Source organism: Papio anubis, chromosome 20 (assembly GCF_008728515.1).
Source record: "Papio anubis isolate 15944 chromosome 20, Panubis1.0, whole genome shotgun sequence".
NCBI classification, from domain to species: Eukaryota; Metazoa; Chordata; class Mammalia; order Primates; family Cercopithecidae; genus Papio; species Papio anubis.
The window spans coordinates 42979935-42989758 of record NC_044995.1 but is presented as its reverse complement, the minus strand read 5'-3'; positions in this window follow the sequence as shown (position 1 = coordinate 42989758).

The following is a 9824-nucleotide window of genomic DNA, read 5'->3' as shown; positions in this document are numbered from 1 at the left end:
CCGAGGTGGGAGGATCATTTGAGGTCAGGAGTTCGAGACCAGCCTGGCCAACATGGTGAAACCCCATCTCTACTAAAAATACAAAAATTAGGCTGGGCTTGGTGGCGGGCACCTGTAATCCCAGTTACTCGGGAGGCTGAGTTAGGAAAATTGCTTGAACCCAGGAGGCGGAGGTTGCAGTGAGCCAAGATCGTACTACTGCACTCCAGCCTGAGTGATAGAGTGAGACTCAGTCTCCAAAAAAAAAAAAAAAAAAAAATTATGTCTATGGAGGCATTTGCATCGTAAAACATTCAAACAATTACATTCATATATAAACTCAAAAGATTCCAGCCTCCCATCTTAAAGGTGACTGAAATTTAAGAGATGTCCTTCTACACTGCCCAGAGAGCCTGCATGAGCTCATTTTATCTTCATAAAACTCCCCTGAAGTGAGCGCTGACATGGCTCCATTTTTCAGGTGAGGCTCAGAGAGGTCAGGCCACTTGTCTAAGGTCACACAGCATGTGAGGAAGCTGCCTGGAACCCAGGCCTGTCTGACTCCAATGTCTGAGGAAGAGAGGGGAAGCAGCCTCCCACAGAAGAGGATTCTTCTTGGCTCATTCATTCAGTTACTCAATCATGTTTGAATGTTGTGGATCATTCAGTCATTCAACAAACATTTATCGCTCATGACTGTGTGATGAGTGCTGTTCTGGAAGCTGGGGACATAGCAATGACACGGGGGGGCCCTGTCCTCATGGAACTCATGGTGGGGGGTGGTGACACCATTGATTAACAAGAAATCAAACAGAAATTTGATGGTCACAGCTAGGCAAAAGATTAGGAAAGAAAAAGAACTGTCTGGGTGGACACCAGAGGATCCTAAAGCAAACATCCATATTTTAAAATATACTCATGGCCGGCCGGGCGTGGTGGCTCACGCCTGTAATCCCAGCACTTTGGGAGGCTGAGGTGGGTGGATCACAAGGTCAGGAGATCGAGACCATCCTGGCTAACATGGTAAACCCCATCTCTACTAAAAATACAAAAAATTAGCAGGCGTGGTGGCGGGTGCCTGTAGTGTACTGGGAGGCTGAGGCAGGAGAATGCGTGAACCGGGAGGCCAGAGGCTTTACACTTGCAGTAGAGCCGAGGGGTCGTGCCACTGCACTCCAGCCTGGAGTGACAGAGCTGAACTCCATCTCCAAAAAAAAGTATATATATACACTCATGGCCAGGCATGGTGGCTCACATCTGTAATCCCAGAACTTTGGGAGGCTGAGGCAGGAGGACTGCTGGAGCCGAGGAATTTGAAACCAGCCTGGGCAACATAATGAGACCCTATCTGTACAAAAAATTAAAAAAAAAAAAAAAAAGCCAGATGTGGGGGCGTGTGCCTGTAGCGCCAGCTACTCAGAGGGCTGAGATGGGAGGATGGCTTGAGCTGAGTTGGAGGAGGTTATAATCATGGCTGCGGTGAACCGTGATTGTGCCACTGTATTCCAGCCTGGGTAACAGAGTGAGACCCTATCTCAAAAAAATATATGTATTACATATTTATATTCACATGACTTAAAATTTAAATACTTCAGTTAAGCAGCTATGCAATGTATCCATCATCTTAAACTTTCATGGCAGGGGAGGAACTAGGAAAAAGATGTTTAAAAAGGCTCCTCACGGGGCAATAATGAAATGTAGGCTGAGAAACACTGGCACGGAAGCTGCCACTGTTCAGCTTTTCTTTTTGTGATCTTTGAAATAGTTTTTATGTTTTTTTCAGCTTTTCTTTTTGTGATCTTTGAGATGGACATTTTATTTTTTGCTTTATCTTTTGATTAATTTTTTTTTTTTTTGAGATGGAGTCTCACTCTGTCACCAGGCTGGAGTGCAGTGGCATGATCTCGGCTCACTGCAACGTCCACCTCCCGGGTTCAAGCGATTCCCCTGCCTCAGCTTCCGGAATAGCTGGGACTACAGGCACGTGCCACCATGCTGGGTTAAATTTTTGTAGTTTAGTAGAAGACGGGATTTCACCGTGTTGGCCAAGATGGTCTTGATCTCCTGACCTCGTGATCTGTTTGCCTTGGCCTCCCAAAGTGTTGGGATTACAGGCATGAGCCACTGCACCCGGCCTAAAATTTTTTTTTTAACTAAAAACATTTTTAAAAATTTGTTTTGTAGAGATGTGTTCCCATTTCGTTGCCCAAGCTGGTCTCGAATTCTAGGCTCAAGTGACCGTCTCGCCTCAACCTCCCACAATTACAGGTGTGAGCCACCACTCCCAGCTTATTCTAGACATTTTTGTTTTGAATTGAGACAGGGTCTTGCTCTGTTGCCCAGGCTGGAGTGCAGAGGTATGATCATGGCTCACTGCAGCCTCAACCTCCTGGGCTCAAGCCATCCTCCTGCCACAGACCCCTGAGTAGCTGGGATTACAGACGTGCACCACCACTCCTGGCTAATTTTTGTATTTTTGTAGAGACTGAGGTCCCACTACGTTGCCCAGGCTGGTCTCGAACTCCTGGCCTCAAGCAGTCTTTGGGCTTCTGCCTCCCAAAATGCTGGGACTACAGGTGTGAGCCACTGTGCCTGATCTATACTAGACATTTTCTTTCTTTTTTAAATCTTGCTCCAGGCTGGGCGCGGTGGCTCACGCCTGTAATCCCAGCACTTTGGGAGGCCGAGGTGGGCGGATCACAAGGTCAGGAGATCGAGACCATCCTGGCTGACACAGTGAAACCCTGTCTCTACTGAAAATACAAAAAATTAGCCGGCCGTGGTGGCGGGCACCTGTAATCCCAGCTACTCGGGAGGCTGAGGCAGGAGGATGGCATGAACCCGGGAGGCGGAGCTTGCAGTGAGCCGAAATCACGCCACTGCATTCCAGCCTGGGTGACACAGCGAGACTCCCTCTCAAAACAACCAAAAAAAACAAAACAGAACAAAAAAACTTGCTCAAAACCTCAGAATATTCTAGACATTTTAAAGCAAACACCCACATCTCCTTTTTTTTTTTTTTTTTTGAGACGGAGTCTCGCTCTGTCGCCCAGGCTGGAGTGCGGTGGCGCGATCTCGGCTCACTGCAAGCTCCACCTCCCGGGCTCACGCCATTCTCCCGCCTCAGCCTCCGAGTAGCTGGGACTACAGGCGCCCGCCACCACGCCCGGCTAGTTTTTTGTATTTTTAGTAGAGACGGGGTTTCACCATGTTAGCCAGGATGGTCTCGATCTCGTGATCCACCCGCCTCGGCCTCCCAAAGTGCTGGGATTACAGGCTTGAGCCACCGCGCCCGGCCCCACATCTCCTTTTATTCCTCTTTTTATGTTAATGATAACATCCTGTTCCGGGCTGTCTTTTTTCCCAAACTATATCTTGGGAATCACTCCACGTCAGAACACAGCTTGCTCATTTCTTTTAAAGCCCGTGTAGTATTTCTCTTGTGTTGGAATACAATGTATTTAATTGGTTTGTATGGATGGGCGCGTATCTTGTTTCCAGTGTTTTGCGGCCAGAAAGCACCGTGTCACAGATGACGGATAACTACATCGACGTCATTTCGCATACAAGTTGATTGTATCAGAAGGAGACATTCCTGGAAGTGCCATAGCTGGGCCAGGTGTGTGTAGCTGCAATGTGTCCTGCGTAGGGTTGTACCAATTTCCCTCCCCACTTTCAAGGCAAAACAGTGCTAGTTTCCCCAGAGCCTCACCAACGGTGAGTGTTATCAAATCTTTTGATCACCAATCTGATGGGTTAAAAACGACATCGCAGTATAGGTGTAATGTTCATTTCCCTTATGAAATTGAACATTTTCTCCTGTGTCTAAAAACGGTTTGTCTTTCTTTCTTGATGAGCTCCGCGTTCATATCCTTTGTTAACTTTTTCACATACCCTTGTGGTATTTTCCCTGTTGATTCTTTCTGAGAGCTCTTTATATATGAGAGATGTTATTCCTTTCTGTTGTGAGTTCCAAGAATTTTTTCCATTTGTCATTACAAATTATTATTATTATTATTATTATTATTATTTGAGACAGAGTCTTGCTCTGTTGCCCAGGCTGGAGTGCAATGGCTTGATCTCAGCTCACTGCAACCTCCACCTCCCAGGTCCAAGCGATTCCCCTGCCTCAGCCTCCTGAGTAGCTGGGATTACAGGCACCCACCACCACGCCTGGCTAATTTTTGTATTTTTAGTAGACACAAGGTTTCACCATGTTGGCCAGGCTGGTCTTGAACTCCTGACATCGTGATCCACCCACCTCAGCCTCCCAATGTGCTGGGATTACAGACATGAGCCACCGCCCCTGACCTATTTATTATTTTTAAATGGTCATTTGTCTTTTGACTTGGATGGGGGTGATTTTGACCTTGCAGATTTTTGGGGGTTGTTTTGAATGAAGTCAACTGTTGTAATCATTTCTTTTGTGGTAGCTGAGATTTGTGGGGCTACCTTTGATAAGATGGAGAGAGAGAGATTGAGATTAATTAATTTTTTATTTTAGTTTTTTTTCAGTGCTTTTCAAACCTTATTTATTTATTTTTTTAAACAGAGTCCCACTCTGTCACCCAGGCTGGAATGCAGTTGCAACCTCCGCCTCCCAGGTTCAAGCGATTCTCTTGCCTCAGCCTCCTGGGTAGCTGGGACTACAGGCACCGGCCACCATGCCCAGCTAATTTTTGTCTTTTTAATAGAGATGGGGTTTTGCCATGTTGGCCGGGCTGGATTTGAACTCCTGACCTCAAGCGATCCGCCCACCTTGGGCTCCCAAAGTGCTGGGATTACAGGTGTGAGCTACCACGCCTGGCCGCTTTTCATACTTTAATGTGCTGAGGAATCCCCTGTGGATTTTATTAAAATGACTCAGTGGGTCTTGAGTAGGATCTGAGATTCCCTTTTTATTTGCTTCTTTTCTTTTCTTTTCTTTTCTATTCTTTCTTTCCAGGGTCTTTCTCTGTCACCCAAGCTGGAATGCAATGGTATGATTATAGCTCCCTGTAGCCTCCAACTCCTGGGCTCAAGCAATCCTCCCACCTCAGCCTCCTGAGTAGCTGGGACTACAGGTGCACACCACCACATCTGGCTAGTATTTTTATTTTGGTAGAGATAGGATCTCACTATGTTGCCTAAACTGGTCTTGAACTCCTGGCTCAAGTGATCCTCCCACCTCAGCCTCCCAAAGTACTGGGATTACAGGCATGAACCACCATACCTGGCCTAATAAACCTTATGTTACATGATAAGAGAAGGGATAAGACAAAGATATTTTATATACATGTAAACATATTCATAGCAAATTAAGGAAGAAATATCGTTGACAGCTACAGTCCTCATTTCTGTAACTGGTCACGTGGTTATAGCTGTTATTTTTTAACTAACTTTAGAACAACTCTTGGTATCAAAATTTGTGTTCATTTGCTCAGGCTGTAAAGTATCCCAGACTGGGTGACTTACACAACATAGAACTGTATTGTCTCACAGTTCTGGAGGCTGGAAGTCCAAGTTCAAGGTATCAACTGGGTTGATTCCTTCTGGCCCTCTCCCTTGCTGGGCTTCCTCCATATTTGTCCCTGTGTCCCTTCCTTCCTTCCTTTCTTTCCTTCCTTTCTTCTTTCCTTTCTTTTTCTCTCTCCTTCCTCCCTCCCTCCCTTCTTTCTTTCCTTCCCTCCCTCCCTCCCTCTTTTCTTTCTTTCTTTCTTTCTTTCTTTCTTTCTTTCTTTTTCTTTCTTTCTTTCTTTCTTTCTTTCTTTTCTTTCTTTCTTTCTTTTCTTTCTTTTCTTTCTTTCCTTCCTTTCTTTCTCCTTCCTTCCCTCCTTTCTTTCTTCCCTTCTTTCTTTCTTCCCTCCTTTCTTTCTTTTTCTTTCTTTCCCTTTCTTTCTTTTTCTTTCTCTCTCCTTCCTTCCTTCTTTCCTTCCTTCCTTCTAATAAACATCCTCTCCTTCCTCCCTCTCTTCCTTCCTTCCATTCCCTCCCTCCCCTCCCTCCCTCCCTCCCTCCCCTCTCTCTCTCTCTCTCTCTCTCTTTCTTTCTTTCTTTCTTTCTTTCTTTCTTTCTTTCTTTCTTTCTTTCTTTCTTTCTTTTCTTTCTTTCTTTCCTTTCTTTCTCTCTCTCTCTCTCTTTTGCTCATTCTTTCTTACTTTCGAGATAGAGTCTCATTCTGTCACCCAGGCTGGAGTGCAGTGGCACAATCTCAGCTCACTGCAACCTCCGCCTCCTGGGTTCAAGTGACTCTCCTGTCTCAGCCTCCTGAGTAGCTGGGATTACAGGCACGCGTCACCACACCCGACTAATTTTTTTTCTGTATTTTTAATAGAGATGGGGTTTCACCTTGTTGGCCAGGCTGGTCTTGAACTCCTGACTTCAAGTGATCCACCCGTCTCAGCCTCTCACAGTGCTGGGATTACAGGCACGAGCCATCGTGCCTGGCCCCATCTCTTCTGATGTCCAATCAGTCATATTGGATGAGGCTCCACCCTAAAGACCTCATTTTAACTTAATTATTACTTTAAAGTTCTAATCTCCAAATACAGTTCCATTCTCAGGTACTGGGGATTGGGCTTTCAACATATGAATTTTGGTGGGACATGGTGCATCCTGTAACTGGAAGAGAAAGGCAGCCAGTGTGGCTGGGGGTGAAGGGGATCAGGAGGGATGCCAAGGAGAGGTTTAGAGAGATCAGCAGAGAGTTCAGGGCCATAGGAAGACCTTGGTTTATTTGCACGAAATGAAAAGGCACAGGCTGGCCGAGCATGGTAGATCATGCCTGTAATCCCAGCACTCTGGGAGGCCGAAGCAGGAGGATTGCTCGAGCCCAGGAGTTTGACAAGAGCCTGGGCAACATAGTGGGACTCATTTCTACAAAATAAAATAAAATAAAAAAAATAGCTGCTTGTGGTAGTGCACACCTGTAGCCCCAGCTACTCCAGAGGCTGAGGTGGGAGGGGTACTTAAGCCCAGGAGTTCAAGGTTGCAGTCAGCTATGACTGTGCCATTGCACTCTAGCCTGGGTAACAGAATGAGACCCTGTTTTGGAAAAAAAGAAAAGAAAAGAAAAGGAAGAAAGGAATGAGGGAAAGAAGGAAGGAAGGAAGAAAGGAAGAAAAGCCACTATTTTGAGCAGGAAATAACATGTCCTGAGCTATGTTTTGCAAAAGCCCTATGCATGCAAGGGTCTTCTGGGAAAGTGACCGGGACACCAAGGGGAAGGGACCCTCAGTCATTTAGCTGATCCTTGGGCTGGGATCAGAAGGATAGAGAGAGGTGGATGGTTCTGGGGCCATTGACAAGGAAAGGACTTATGGATCGGTGTGCAAAACAGATATGAACCAGTTGGAAGTTCGTGATGGAAGAAACGTGTCTATACAAGTGGAGTGACGAATCTGCCTTCTCAGGTTAAACCCTTCAAGGAGGATCTGGTGGGCAGAGACATCATTTCTTTTTCTTTTCTTTTGAGACAAGGTTTTGCTCTGTTGCTCAAGCTGCAGTGCAGTGGCACGATCATGGCTCACTGCAGCCTCAAACTCCTGGGCTCAAGGGATCCTCCTACCTCTGCCAAGCAGCTGGGACTAAGGTGCCACCACGCTTGGCTAATTTTTTCTTTTGAGACCGAGTCTCGCTCTGTCGCCCAGACTGGAGTTGCAGTGACGTGATCTCAGCTCATTGCAACCTCCACCTCCTGGGTTTAAGCGATTCTCCTGCCTCAGCCTCCTGAGTAGCTGGGATTACAGGCAGCCATCACTACGCCCAGCTAATTTTTGTATTTCTAGTAGAGATGGGGCTTCACCATGTTGGCTTGGCTGGTTTCGAACTCCTGACCTCAGGTGATCCACCTGCCTCGGCCTCCCACAGTGCTGGGATTATAGGCGTGAGTCACTGCGCCTTGCCTAGTGTTTTGGATTGTTAGTAGAGATGAGGTCTGGCTGTGTTTCCCAGGCTGGTCTTGAACTCCTGAGTGCAAGTGATCCTCCCACCTTTGCCAAGTGGCTGGGACTAAGGTGTCACCATGCTTGGCAAATCTTTTTGAGTTTTAGTAGAGATGAGATCTGGCTATGCTGCCCAGTCTGGTCTTGAACTCCTGAGCTCAAGCAATCCTCTTGCCTCAGCCTTTCAAAGTGCTGGCATTACAGGAGTGAGCCACCATACCTGGCCCCATTTCTTGTTTGCTGTGGTTTCCTTAGATTTGGGCGCATAGGAGTGATCAATGAATGTTTGTGGGATCAATGTATGAATGACTTGAATCAGAATTGAAGAAACTGGGGACCTGGGAGGCTGAGGCAAGAGAAAATTGGGGAATTGGGAGGCTGAGGCAAGAGAATCATTTGAGCTCGGGAGTTCAAGACCAGCCTGGGCAACATAGCCAGATCTCATGTCTACTAAAAATCAAAACGATTAGCCAAGCATGGTGGCAGACCCTGAGGGTGTGTGTGGGCCTGGAGGGGGTGGTGGTCAGGGTCTTGAGTTCTTGGTGCTCAGGGTTGGGGGCAGGTGGCAGGTGGAGGCTTACCTATGAGTCACAGGAGGAAGTGAGATTTCCAACAACAGCTTTGAGGTAGTGAGCTCCCCAATTATGGGAGTGTGTAAATGGGAAGGGCACTTGTCCGGAGGGTTGTAGAGGAAATTTCTGCCCCAGGGAAGGTCTGGAGCTGAGGGAACAGGGAACCTTGGTCTGATCTAAATGAGGATTCACTGGGTTTCCCAGGAGTCCAGGGGTGACAGGGTTTCTGCATCTCCCTCACTTCCTGTGGCATCTGAGACTCATCCTGTCTCACATACCTTCTGTGCCTTGTGGCTGGAGCTTGAAGTGGGTCTTACTTGGGGTCTGGGTGTCTGTCTTGCTCCAGGCATCATGGTTCTGAATTTCATGCCTTTGAGCTTGGAGGTGCTGCCCCCTGGTGTGGAGGAGAAGAAATGTCTCCTCAACACCCCATGACCTCCTGGTAGGGGGTTCTGTTCATTCCATAGGTTGAGCCTGCCTTGGGGAGAGCCCGGTTGAGTCAGAGGGGGTCCAACCCGGAATATTTGTGACCTGGGGATCTTGACCTGTCAGTGGGGGCCCCTCACCCCCAAGCTGAGGATCTCACACTAACCCAGGGTGAGCCTGGAGCCGCAGCCTCGTCTCCAGGACCCAGTGGGACAGGGTGGGTGGGGAGTGTCTCACGGCAGACTTGGAGGGTAGGTGAGGTCACCTCACTGCTCCACAAATAAATGCATTTCCACTCTGGAAAATTCCATGCATAGGCATGGTTCTTACAGGTGAGTCAGACGGAGAGGGAGAGAAAGAGACAGAGGGGAGAGAGAGAGAGGTAGAGACAGAGACACACACACTGGTTCAGGGAGAAAGAAACACATCAAGTGAGGTCAGGTGTGGTGGCTCATGCCTGGAATTCCAGCACTTTGGGAGGCAGAGGTGGGTGGATCGCCTAAGCCCAGGAATTGGAGAGCAGCCTGAGCAACATGGCGAAATCCCATCTCTACTAAAACTACAAAAAAGTAGCCAGATGTGGTGGCATGCACCTGTAGTCCCAGCTGTTCAGGAGACTGAGGTGGGAGGATCACCTGAGCTGGGGGAGGCTGAGGCTGCGGTAAGTCATGATCCTGCCGCTGCACTCCAGCTGGGGTGACAGAGTGAGACCCTGTCTCAAAAACCAACCAACCAACCAACCAACATAGCAAGTGAGCACAAAACTCCCGAAAAGTTAGCAATGCACAGAAAGACACAGCAGGAGCCTACAGAGCCTGTGACAGTGCTCCCTAAATAGTGACTGGCTGAAAGAATGAATGAATGAGTGAATGAATGATTTCTTGGGCTGAGCAAAAAGCGGACTTGACACAGACTTGGATGACCT